General features: G+C 39.3%; 1 protein-coding gene across 2 annotated transcripts in view; it reads right to left on the bottom strand.

Annotated features, from left to right (window-relative positions):
- The window catches only part of LOC141443670 (uncharacterized), a 204,481-nt gene that overhangs the window by 162,101 nt on the left and 28,694 nt on the right, over positions 1-13,686 (bottom strand). The gene's annotated exons all lie outside the window — the stretch shown is intronic.

The raw sequence follows: 13,686 nt of genomic DNA, 5'->3' as shown, positions 1-13,686 counted from the left end.
AAGGAGTAAAAAAAACCCTATTTTTTTTTACTCATACTCGACTCCATTCAACTTCTGTTCCCTTAGCATATGGCACGCACGTGTTAAACAGTCGATAGTTACAAGGAGGATATCAATGAAATATTAATAGCAACCAAATACATGAATCACTGCTACCAATTGTATGAATCATTTGGAAGACGCTCGTGAGTTAACAGTGTATTTTAATAAGGTGACTTGCAATTGGTATTCGACAATTCATCATCATCATCATCATCGGCCTATGTTAGTCCACTGCTGGACAGGCCTCTCCAATTGCACGCCACTGAGCACGATCCTCAGCCACTCTCATCCAGTTCTTCCCAGCTGCCCTGCGAAGATCATCGCTCCTTAGGGCGTCCCACGCCACGCTTGCCGATTCGCAGAACCTGCAGACACTGCCAAGCAAATCAATGGTGTGTGCACTGGGCCCGCGTGGGTACTACGGCCCAAGCCCTCTCATTCTGAGAGGAGCCTGTGCCCAGCAATGGGACGGATATAGGCTGAGATGCTGATGAAGGGTATTTTTACAGAAGTGGACGTCTTTCGGCTGTCGAGGACTATAATTTTGCTGTCGGGTGTCTTCTACTTTTGTTAATGTTTGCGTTTCCTTAAACGACTGTACCGGATTTAGACGAAGAGTGAAAGCAAATTCTTAGAATTGATAAATCGATTCGATTTTTTCTTATCGATTGATAAAGTCGATTGAGTAAACACGGTTTTGTGTTGTTTTTATCATTCATTTAACCTGAGGTTTACTAATTAAATATTTGTACGCACACCTACGGGTTGCCCTACAGGTTGGTTGGACCTGTCCTGTGGCCTCTCAAGCAGACGGTATTGGGTTCAAACCCGGGCTCGCACCTCTGAGTATTTCGAAATTCATGTGCGAAATAAATAAAAAAATAAAAAATTTTATTGAAAAAGTGTCGCTTTACAAATTGCTTATCTTTCGTCCCACACTATTAAAAAAATACTAATAAAATGACATTTGAAATTTAACACGAGCTTTACGGTGAAGGAAAACATCGTGAGAAACCTGCACACGTCTGCGAAACAACACACACACAACACCTAACACCTAAATTCTAACATCTAGCATCTGGCATGGTGAACGGTTGTGATGCTCCTATGATGAACTTAGGCTTAGTTCGAAACACATTAGAGTAGTGTGGTGATAGTCGTTGGGTCATGTGTGTGTTCTTGCAGCGTGGAGGCGGGGAGCTGCATAAACACACATTTGTTGCACAGACGTAGCTATCGTAAGGTCGCGGGTGAGCAAAGTAATTCTCAGAAATAAATAAATGATTGTACAATCTGATATCACTCTCACACTTTCCATCTCTGTAAATGCACAAAAGAGTGAATGCAGGAAACATGTGAATGGAGCCTGCACTCCTTTATGAACAGTCGGAAGGTGTCTAACAAGGCTCGTTGGCTGTTCATGGGGGGGGTTGCCCGACACTCATGTACGAAGTGAAAGTTGGTATGGCAGAAGAAACAATGAAAGCAGAATAAATGCAGTTGAGATGAGAGCGTTAAGAAGTATGATAGGAGTTAAACTGAGTGACAGGATAACATAGTGAGATAAGGAAGTTGTGGTCTGAAAGAAGATGTAGTGAAAAAATGAGAAAGGTATGCTGAGATGGTTTGGCATGTCGAGAGAATGAATGAAGAACGATTGACGAAAAAAGTGTATGAGGCGAGTGTGAATGAAAGTGGTGGAAGGGGTAGACCTAGGCGGACGTTTCGAGACAAATCAGGGGACGTCTTGAAAAAGGCCAGGTCAAGAGTACCCTAAACCGAAGAGCATGTATGAAGGGAATACATGAAAGTGGACGAAGCGAAACAAGTATGTAAGGATCGTAGAAGTGGAAAGAGTGTTCTGCCTAACCCTACGGGAAGAGGCGTGATTATATGTATGTATGTATGTACCAATCTGAACAAGGTCCGCGTGGGAACTAAAGCCCAAGCCCTCACAGTCTGTGAGGAGGCCTGCATTGGAACGTGTACAGGCCGAAGATAATGACTAAAATAAAATTATCCTAACAGTATATTTAATAGCAGTTATTATTACACCCTGTATAAACATGTTTTTTTTTTACAACAAGACTAAGGCATTCTCCGACAGCCGGCACTTATTTCTGTGTTGCCATCAATTTTCACTCCGTTCAGGATAATTTGCAGGGACGCACGGCCAGACACGAGAGCAAATACTTGTTAAAAATACTTGGTATTAATACTCGCGGAGATTAGTTACCCGGTTAGCATTTTTTTTATACTTCTTATGAATTTCACAAGTGCTTATGAATTAAAAAAAATCTACCACCAGTTCGAAAAAACCTCTGTCGAGAAGAATCCGGCAAGAAACTCAACGAGGTATGAATTTTCATGATGTATAGGCCCTTTAGTAGCGTACAAATCAACGCACGTAAAAAGAGCTCCTGGGGATATACCTGCGCAGTGAGCGAAATACGGACCAAATTGGCGGCGGAGCAGTGGGGGACGCGGGAGGGGGCGTAAGAGCGCGCGCGGCCGTCACGCCATTGGCTTATTAGTTGACAGATGCGCAAACGTATCCCCTCCACTAGTCACCCAGAGCTCTTTTTACGTGCGTTGACTTGTAAAAGCATAATCAACTTTCGACTACTTCATTTATGGTAACAATTGTATATACTTACAACATAATTTTATCATGAAAAAGTCATAAGGATTAAAACATAAAAAACGTTATGAATGGTGAGCGCGTGCGAGTGGTGGGGTTATTTTTCTTTCGGAGTCGATATCATTAAAATCGTTTGAAGCTCCTTACTAATATTATAAACTGGCTTTTGCTAGCGACTTCGTCTGTCAGAATTCGATTATAGCTATCCCTATAGATAAAAACTATTATGCTTGCATTTAAACTTAGTAACTTAGCAGTTGTTAAGTAAGAATGTGGGTTAAGATTGATACTTGCCTAGTAAACGTCCAATGGATCAGTCACAAGCCTTGTAATAAGCATCGACTGGGTAAACTAAACCAACGTGATACCTTACATGTCAATCTACTCGTGATTAGAGTTGTTGCAACGTGGTCGAAACGTCGAAGTAATTTAAGGCTAAAATGATTTTATTGATAGAATAGTATAAAAGGTTGATTAGGTACAATAAAAAAAAACTAAAACTACATTAAAATTAAATAAGCTAAAACTATAATAAATCTAAAAATGGACCCTGCGGCATGGTACCAAAGATGCTGGCAGCATTTCCCCGCTGGATCGCAAGACTTATGCGTTGAGCGAGGAAACTGCCAGCTCTTCGGTCTCCTGTGGTATCTCTGAGTCTCTTTGATAGATCTTTGAAGAGACTCGAGCGCCAGGGCCCCACGGACCAAGGGTCTCGACGCCAAAAGGTACAAAATTATATTCGGCACCGAGACCACTGTATTTTCCTGCTTTGGCAGTTTCTGCCATTTCTGCTGCTGCTGCTGCCCTTATTGGTGTTCGGTGGAGATGTGACAGGACTAATAATAAATGTAATTTTACCGATAAAACTCAAGTGGACCTTATTTTCTTTCGACTAGGATAGTATAAATTATGAGTAAAAATCACGAAAGTTAAAATGCAAGTATAAATACTTCCAAGTGCAAATACTCGTCATTTACATTGATTCCCAGACGCTCAAGCCTCTCGGGTCTTTTTAATTTTTGCCTCTGAAGTGTTGTGACATCAATAAATGGCTGAAAGCATTATCGCAAATTAAATATGGCCGCTGTATCTGATGTATCTTGTTACGATTATTTATTGCCTAAGAGACAGTATTAAATTTAAATTTAAGTCTCTTTGACGGCGAAACGCTAGATATATAGGGGTGAAGCTCGTAATAATGTATGTAAAGAATTAGATGGCATTTTTATTTGACAAGTCATCTTCAGGGCCCATTTCACTTGACAGATGCGATTACTACTTTCGTAGAGAGCCATTTTGAAAATTCGCGTGTGTTAACCGACACACTACAATTGTACTTACCTGACACAGTTTAATCTCATGACAAGATTTACCGACAAATCTACAAATAAATTTTGACTAGGAAAATAATTATTGTTTCACAACATAATTATCTTTTCACTTCTCATGCTTTTAAAATGTTACTTTAGTCTCTGCATATCGGGACTAAAGCTCCTTTTTATTCTCTAGGGATTAAAGTATTTTTTTAATAATTTACGTTGGAAACCCCTAAACAGCCAACACGGTGTTTGTGAATGGCGGATTATTAGGGCGTGGAAATAACTTCAAAAAGAAAACTGTGCAAAAATATTAAAAAGATACACGATTTAATTTCGTGAAACAATTAAAGATTACGAATATGAATCTATTCAATTATATTAAGGATTAATTCATTTAAAACAGCGTTTCTTAACCTTTTTCAGTCCGCGGACCCCTAGACAATCAAGCATGATTTCAAGGACCCCCTTAATAAAAAACAGGAATAAATTTAGATCAATTTTTATTAATTCAAATGTTTATAGATAAGACGGCCGACCCCCATATACATACTCCAGGGGTCCGCGGACCACAGGTTAAGAAACGCTGATTTAAAGCATAGTCCAATTAGTTTTCAATTTTGAAACTGTTGGCTAAATATGTAAGCTTTTAAAGCGTCACTTCATAAACAATAGGTACTCCTAATAGTAGGTAAAAGAAAAGAAAAAACCGCACAACAATTTTTTTTTGCTATTTGAATTTTGAAGAGATGGCCTGTCCATTAGTCGAGCGTACGTTTTTAAAAAGTAATATTCTAATTTTGAACAGAACATTGTTTTTTTTTCCTCGCATTCAAAGTGAAAAGTAGAGTGTTTAACGCGAGACTAAACAACCATAATGCCACTCAAACTATAGCCACCCTCGCTCTGCTCAGGTGGCTAAACATCTCGTGTCATTATGGCTAGTTTTAGTCCCTTGTTGAACAATCTACTATTCAAATTAGATACAAATAATAGATTGTCACTGATAATTGTCACGTTGGTGAAACAGGGGCCAGGCGCTACTTTGCGGAGGTCCACATCAATGAACTAGAACAATTACTTTGCTCACCCGCGACCTTATGATTTATGATAGCTACTTTTATTAAACAAATATATGTTCATACCGCTCCACCTCCTGTAAGAACACACACGAACCGGACTATCACCACCACCAGACTACACTACACGGCCTGGGTCCGCCGCAGAGCAGGCCCAAACTATTAAGTGTCGCAAATACGCATTTCTTTCGTACAACTTGCAATAGAAACTTTGGGCCAATGGTCGTCCGACACAAAAAAGTTTGTAAAAGATGTGTCGGACAAGCTCTTCGGCGTCTCAGGCGACCATAGGGCTGGTACCTTCTTTGCCCAGCGCCTAAGTTTGGCGGTGCAGAGGGGCAATGCGGCCTCCGTCCTGGGCACGATGCCCCAAGTGGGCGATCTCCAGGGTAATTTTTAGTTTTGTAAAATTTTGGTTTGTTTAGTTATTTTGATTTGTTAATAAATAAACGTTTTCACTAAGGCGTTTCGACGTTAGAGTCTAACGCCTGGAAGCATGGTGAACGTTATGTTGCTCTTAAGATGAACTTTGGTTGAGTTCCAAACGCGTCAGTGTAGTGTTGTTGATAGATGGGTTTGTGTGATTTGCGTGTGTTCTTACAGTGTGGAGGTGGAGGAACTGTGTATTTATGACACACTAGCATTTGCCCGCGGCTCCGCCCGCGTGGTATTCGGTTATCGCGCGCTGTTCCCTCGGGAACTGTGCATTTTTCCGGGATAAAAAGTAGCCTATGTCACTCTCGGGCCCATACACTATCTCTATCCCAAAAATCACGTCGATCCGTCGCTCCGTTACGGCGTGAAAGACGGACAAACACACAAACATACAAACAAACAAACACACTTTCGCATTTATAATATTTATATATAAAAGTATGGATTACTTGCATTAACTTAGCTATCATAAGGTCAAGGGTGAGCAAAGTAATTTTGTCAGTTCATTGACATGGACCTCCACAAAGTAACGCCGATTCAATAAATTAGACATGTCCGTCCTATTCTGAAAACGGGCACAACACGGGCCAACCTCCCACCTTGCACCATTTGCGCCTAACACCATTAATTTAGCGCAAAACCTCAATACCGATTCGGGCTAATCTGAGCGCTTTAAAAACAAGAATAAATCAGTGCAAAGCCAGTAGGCATTATAAAGTTTTATTTACCTTAAACTGTTAAGTACAAGCGAGCTTCTCCCTCCGTCATAAATTCTGGGCCACGCCTTGTAATGAATCAATCGGGTGTAAGAAAGACGTGGAGTCGCCGTTGCAAGTACAATAACAATATTTATTTTACAGAACAATAATTATTTTAGCCTAACCAACTTAGATAAGTCTAAAAACTCCAGACATTGTCTTCAAAGTTTATCTCACTAACATAACCAACAAAAAGTTGGAAAGTTCAGTATCTCAAAAACGTCTGTGCCGATTTTGAAAAGCCGCGTATCCACTAGAGGCAGCCTCGGGCCGAGCGGCTGCCTCGCTCCGAGGCCGCGCAAGTGGAGACGCTGCCAAAGGCACGGCTCAGACTGAGGCTCCTTTGAGCACGGCCAAAAAACCGACAAAATATGGCTCGGCTCGCGGTGCTCGGCCTGAGGCAGCTCTAATGGATACGCGGCTAAAAAACATGTCTGTATCGTTGTCCAGCGGTGGTGTAGCGGTATAGCACACGGCACGGAATGCCGAGGACCTGGGTTCGATTCCCAGCGCTGGTCTTATTTTTCTGGTTTTTCTGTGCATCTATATTTCAGTTTGTATTTTTGATATGTCTAAGAACCATCGCTAGAAAACCTGTTTTCAAATTAAAAAAAACGCATTCAAATCGGCCCACCCGTTTAAGAGCTACGGTGCCACAGACAGACACAGACACACATAGCGGTCAAACTTATAACACCCCTGTTTTTGCGTCGGGGGTTAAAAAAACGGCTGAACCGGCCATTATAGTCTAGCCTGTTGCCCGCGACTCCGTCTGCGTAAAATTCATTTATGCAATTTTTCGGGATAAAAAATATTCTATGTCCCGCCCTGGGACTAAAACTATCTATATACCGAATTCCACCTAAATCAGTTCAGCGGTTTAGACGTGAAGTAACAAACAAACAAACAGACATACGAGTACAAACTTTCGCATTAATAATATTAGTGGGGAATTTTGCTGTCGAGGATTTTTAAACAATTTTACCGACGATCTTACTTCGTTCTTCTTTCATATCGCCTTCAACTTCCGAATCATCAATCTTAAAAATAAAACTACTAGAAACTACTCCTTTCAATCCGTCGTTCTTTTAAACTGCATTTTAAACTCCACGGATTTATTTAAAGTTATTTCCATAAACGCTGGCAACTTCCTACATTTGTTAGTAGGGATTTTAACTCTTACAACTGTCGAGATAGGGTATTTTTTGGATTGGGACTTGGTAAAATTGAGCAAGTAATTTTTAAAAGTTTCGTCGTATTGGCATTAAATGTAATATCTATGGGCACAAATCATCATTATTTGTCATTTATCATCGATATTCATGCATAAATAAAATTTTGCACGGGTATTTCGGTTTCGGCTGGCAACACTTCAATGTTACGGTCATGACATTTAGTAAAATGCATGTACAAGTTAAACTCATTTATTTTCTTTGAGAAAGTTTTAACTGTTCTTTTTTAAAGGTCAGAAACCTGGCTGGAATATTTTCAAGCGGCTACGAAACGTTACATTTATAAAAATTAAAAAGCACCAAATGTCAAACAGGCGAGCCCCATTCCATATTTAAAATCGTAACACTTCCCGACTAATAGCCGAAACGTGCCTTGCTTATTTTCAAATATAGAACGTTCTAAAATGGCGGCTTTTTCACAAATCCCCGCCTTATCCCGCGGCTTGCAGTTAGCGCCATCTGTCATCGAGTTTGACAGTTGACAGTGAAACGTTTTAAAAATAGAACGTTTCGAGAACCGCTTCCGAAGATTGTGAATGAGTTTTCGGGGGAAGTTTTTTTTTTTGTTTATCAAATTGCCTAATGGAAGGCGAAGGAATTACGTCCACGGCATTCCTTGACGGAGACAAGTTTATTGTTAATTCTATCGGAATTTCGTGACAAAATTAATGCAGACAAGTTTGAATTGCACATACCTAAGATCTTTAGGTGTGGTTATTAATAGGTTGTGTCTTGTCTGACATTAATCATCTTGGACTAAGCAGGAACAATGTTCTGGAGAGCTTAAAAGGGGTTGTAATTTGGTCAAAAGCTCTTGTTTTACTTGTTCTGGACTTCTTAGTGAGAGATGAATTGCTGCAAATGTGTGTTTAAATTTGTCATCGAATCGAAGGGAGCGAACGTATGCGTTTTAATTATCACAAGCTTTTATTCAACTTGCATTCTTTGCCAGTAAGTTTTCTGTTTCAAATATTGCAAGGGAATTGCGATCAACTATTAATGACTCCTGGACTATCTTGATATGTACTTAGTCCATATTTCGTCAAAAAAAACTCGTGTTAATATTTTTTTTAATAGAAACTTTCTAACTTTTCGAATAACTAATGAGACACAAAGAACACAAAGAGCTAGAAATAATTCTCCTTCGCGCAGTCGCGTAAAAAGAGAATGACTAGGTCTTCCGAGAACTTTGGCTTGTAGCGTAGTATAGCGATAGTCAAGGATGGTTAAGTAACGCTACCTCAAATGCTTCTCCCATACTTTTTCAAACAATCTAGGTTACTTGCTAGAAATCCCTTATTAGCGACAGTTATTCAATCCTCGAGCGATTTGAAACGCTACATAACTAACCGCCTAACCTACGCCTCGCACTTTAATATCTCGCCAAGTCCAGCAAAACAAAACAAAATGCACGGCCGTACCATACTTTTGTCGAAGCCATTCAGGATATTTTCAACATCCTGTAATTTTGTTATGGCTAAAGCTAGAACCCTGAATTTTCAGTTATCTATAGGGCCTAATGGGACTTAGATATATTATCAATAACATTCAATTTGAACATGTAGATTAAGAACTATTACATGTTAAAGTTCCTCTGTTCTGTCACTGATTTTTTTAACCGCAACCGGACTCCACATCATCCTCCATCTTACCTCAAATGTTAATGTCAACGCTTTTTAAGAAAGGAACACGAATTAATCCAAAAAAACGTGCGGCCAACGCCATCTGTCATCGCGAATGACAGTTGGTAATTTGAAAATAGAACGGGTTGAGCCGTTAAGTGTTTAAGGGCTTAATTTATTGACGGTAGCCGTATTCTAAATTTAACGTGAGAATGATGACGGTAATTTTTTTATGGACATGTCTATGGAATTGGCAGTACGAAATGAAAAGCAATTAAGTGGGGGTAATTAAATGAAAGACCTACTAGAAATCCTACTAATATTACAAATGTGAAACTGAGACACCGCAAGATAACCTAACCAACAAAAAGTTGGAAAATCCCCGACATTGTCACTTCAAAGTCCAATATCTCAAAAACATGTCTAAGAAGCATCGCTACAGACACACATAGCGGTCAAACTTATAGCACCCCTCTTTTTGCTTCGGAGGTTAAAAACTGGCCTTCACGTGAAAAAAAAACCCTCATCGAAATTGGTCAAATCGCTAAGAGCTAAGATGCCACAGACATTGACATCAAACTTATAACACCCCTCTTTTTGCGTCGGGGGTTAAAAAGCCTATATTCGCATTGACGAATGCTAGAATTACGACATCGTTACATCACTCATCATCATCATCATCATCATCATCATCGTTGTTGTTTTTGTTTTTGTAGTAGTAGTTGTTTGTCAATTGTGTTTGTTTACTTATTTTGTACATTAAGAGCGTTTATACCTGCTGAGCTGGCAACGTTGCATTTTTGTTAGTTTTTCTCGATTATTCCATAAAAATTGAATGAAAATTAATAATGGTGTCTGATAGAACACTTCTTAATATATAAGTTAATGTGTCTACTCCAATAACTATTCGTTATAGACTTTTATTTTCTTTAAAAACCGGTCATAAACATTAATTCGTTTTTAAGGAATATAAAAGTTTATCTCGAATAATTATTGGAGTGGACACATTAACTTATATATTAAGAAGTGTTCTATCAGAAAACATTTTTAATTTTCATTCAATTTTTATGGAATAATCGAGAAAAACTAGCAAAAATGCAACGTTGCCAGCTCAGCAGGTATAAACGCTCTTAAAGAGTTTACATACATACAATACAATACAATACAATAACTCTTTATTGCACACCAATACAGTAAACAGTACAGAGAACACAAGTATATACATAGAGATTTCTAAGGTAAGCTATAGGCGGCCTTATCGCTTCAGAGCGATCTCTTCCAGGCAACCTTTACAATGGACAGAAATAAGGAATACATAAACACATACTACAATACAAACATACATACATACACTAGTCGGTACTAGTCGGCACCACGGCACTGGTCGGCACGCCTCATCTAAAATGCATTAAAGGACCGGAGTAGGAAACGCACGGGAACTGACTTTGTGATGGTAATGCCCAAATATTGCCTTGACCTCAGGGAAGCTACTACGAAATTCTAAAATCAAAGTTCGTATCGTACCGTCCCCCTCACTCTCGTATTAAATAATATTAGCGTCAGCGGGACGATTTTTGCACTTCGGTGTATAGAGGCTGTTCACAAGCAAGTGCGATGTAATAAAAATTAATTGAATACTAGGGCTGCCGCCCGCGACTCCGTCTGCATAGAATTCGTTTATTGCTATACCACAGGAATGCAATTTTCCGGGATAAAACTATCCTATGTCCTTCCTCGGGACCAAAACTATGTGTATACCGAATTTCATCTAAATCGGATCAAAGGTTTACACATAAAAAAACCCCCGACTTCGTCACTTCAAAGTTCAATATCTCAAAAACGGCTCAACCGATTTAGGTAAAACATGTCTAGGAACCATCGCTAGAAATTCTGCTTTCAATTAAAAAAAAAGTCATTCAAATCGGTCCACCCGTTTAGAGCTACGGTGCCACAGACAGACACACATAGCGGTCAAACTTAGAACACCCCTCTTTTTGCGTCGGTGGTTAAAAAGACAACAAACGGACAGACTTACAAACTTTCGCATTATATTATTAGTGGTATTACTACCTTTCATAAAGCCTAGCATTATCCGAAATGAAATAAAATAGTGTCGTATCTTGTATCTGTTACTTTCCTAGTACAGTCGAGGTCATAAACTTTTAAGCAAAAGTTTGATCAAAAATATCTGAACACGCTTCTACGCCGTTAACAATGGAGTCGTGTTCAGATATTTTTGATCAAAAATTTGCTCATAAGTTTATGAACTCGACTGTACGTAGAATCTCTTACTAACTACACCAGTTCCACGTAAAACAAGGCAAAACAAAAATCCTAACCGACCTCGCTCGAAATTATATCAAATAATACGTAATTGACCACAAATTGTAGGAACGCTCGTAAACTAACGAGGTTTTTGTACCTGGTAAATACTAGGTAAAATATTAGCAAGTATTTATCACTGAAATTACATTTCAAATGCACGAGCTTTTGCTTAAAGAATATCCTAGAGAAACATGCTAAGGATTTCAACGGTGCTTTCTATAGCCTATCTAAGCTCTCTTATCTTGTGAGGAGGCTTGTGCTGAAAAGTGGGATGGTTAGTACATTTTATTGTTACCTTACTGATGTTTTTATTTAATTTTGACATTCAATTAACGTATGACATGACATGAATTGTACCTAGATACCTATTTGTTACTAGAATGATATAAATTAATCTAAGGCTGCGTTTGCGTTTCAACCAGAGATGTCCGAGGGATGTGTTTTTCATTAACCAATAAAAACGCTTCATGTATCTATCCTCGCATAGGACATATCTGGTGGAAACAGCTGAACGGAGCGATTCACATTACTCGCAACACATTTGCACATCTCTGGTGGAAACAGAGCCTTACTTTTATGGATTCCCAAATTAGAATTCAGTAAAAACTCGGAATTTCAATTCAACTGCCTGACCCAATCATTATTAAAAGTCTATATTCATAAATAAATGTAATAGTGAATTAAGGATTACTTCTGAACTACACAATGAGATCTGGCTACCGTATTTATTTATTAACTTTGGCACACAAAACAATTTGTAAACATGCGGTACAGTAATGACAATAATTAAGGCAAGAGATCATTTACAATTCAAACTATGTGTACACATCATGAAAATGTATGTTCGCTACCATCTTTAAAGTTATTCTGTCATCTCTTTAATTTTACAAGCAAAATCACTTTTCCCAAAACATTCCAATAAGCTCCAATAAGCAAGTACTTAACCGAGTATTTTTACCAAGTATATATACCTGGTACGCGTCTCGTCGCGTCCAATTTATTTTATTGCTAGCATCACGCTCACTCGCACCAACGGTATTTATTAGTGTGTGGCCTTTTTTGAATGCATTTTAATGATGGCTGTTCTGATTTGGGATAATGCTATGTTTCAGTATATGTTGGTATGTTATAGTCGTCGTGACTCACAAACGCGTCTTCAGGGGGCGTTCAAGTAACACGTATCGCAATTTTTGGAGATTTTTAACCCCCCTCTCCCCCATATAACGCGCCGTAACATTTTTCTATACCCCCTCCCCCTTCCTAAACGTTACGTAACACCTTAAAGGCCATTTCTATTAGCTTTTCTTTAGCCGTTTTCCGAATTAAGTTGGTCTTTTTGGCACAGTCACGCTGGCAACTCAGCATGAGAGCATGTATATGCCAAGAACAACTGATTATGCGAATTTCCCAATTTTGAAGACATTATAGTATGTACTTGTTACAAAAAACTATGACGTAACGCGTTGTTTGAACCCCTCCTTCCGCACCTGTAACACGTAACGTTTTACAAGACCCCCCTCCCCAAAATTGCGTTACGTAATACTTGGACGCTCCAGGTCTACAGTCCACCATTATCATCAGCTAAGACGTCCACAGCTGAACGCAGGCCTCCCCCTTCGGAACGCAGGCCTCCCCCTTCGAACGCCACGATGAACGACAACTCGCCACTTGCATGCACCAGTTGCCCTAACGATGTCGCCAGTCCACCTGGTGGAAGGCCTGTCAACGCTGCGTCTTCCGGTTCGTGGTCGCCCCTCGAGGACCTTTCTCGTCCAACGATGTGGCCCGCCTATAGCCATTTTAACATGCATATTCATTGAGCTGTGTTCTTCGGCGAAACCTACAGTCTATTGACTAACTAAATTTTATCATGATCGATAGATCAGAGATCACACCCTTTAAGATGTTAAGAGTATAGTATAGAGTATACTTAACCAAATGACCTCTTACATCTCTGTATTTTTAGGGTTTCGTAGCCAAAATGGCAAAAACGGAACCCTTATAGTTTCGTCATGTAGGATGGGGTATCGTTGGATTGGACTTTTAAAACCATTAGGGGTTTGCTACGATTTTTCGAATCAGTGATTTGTTTGCGAAATATTCAACTTTAAAGTGCAATTTTTCATTAAAATCGAGTTTGCTTGAGAATTATTAGTAGTTTAAGAGTAAATGGCAGCCTAAGGTATTAAATAATCCTGAACTCGGAAGATTCCGTATAAAATACGAAATCCTT

Source organism: Choristoneura fumiferana, chromosome 28 (genome assembly GCF_025370935.1).
Source record: "Choristoneura fumiferana chromosome 28, NRCan_CFum_1, whole genome shotgun sequence".
Classification (NCBI taxonomy): Eukaryota; Metazoa; Arthropoda; class Insecta; order Lepidoptera; family Tortricidae; genus Choristoneura; species Choristoneura fumiferana.
Note: the sequence above shows the minus strand (reverse complement) of the source record. Positions and strands in the feature narration are given on the sequence as shown.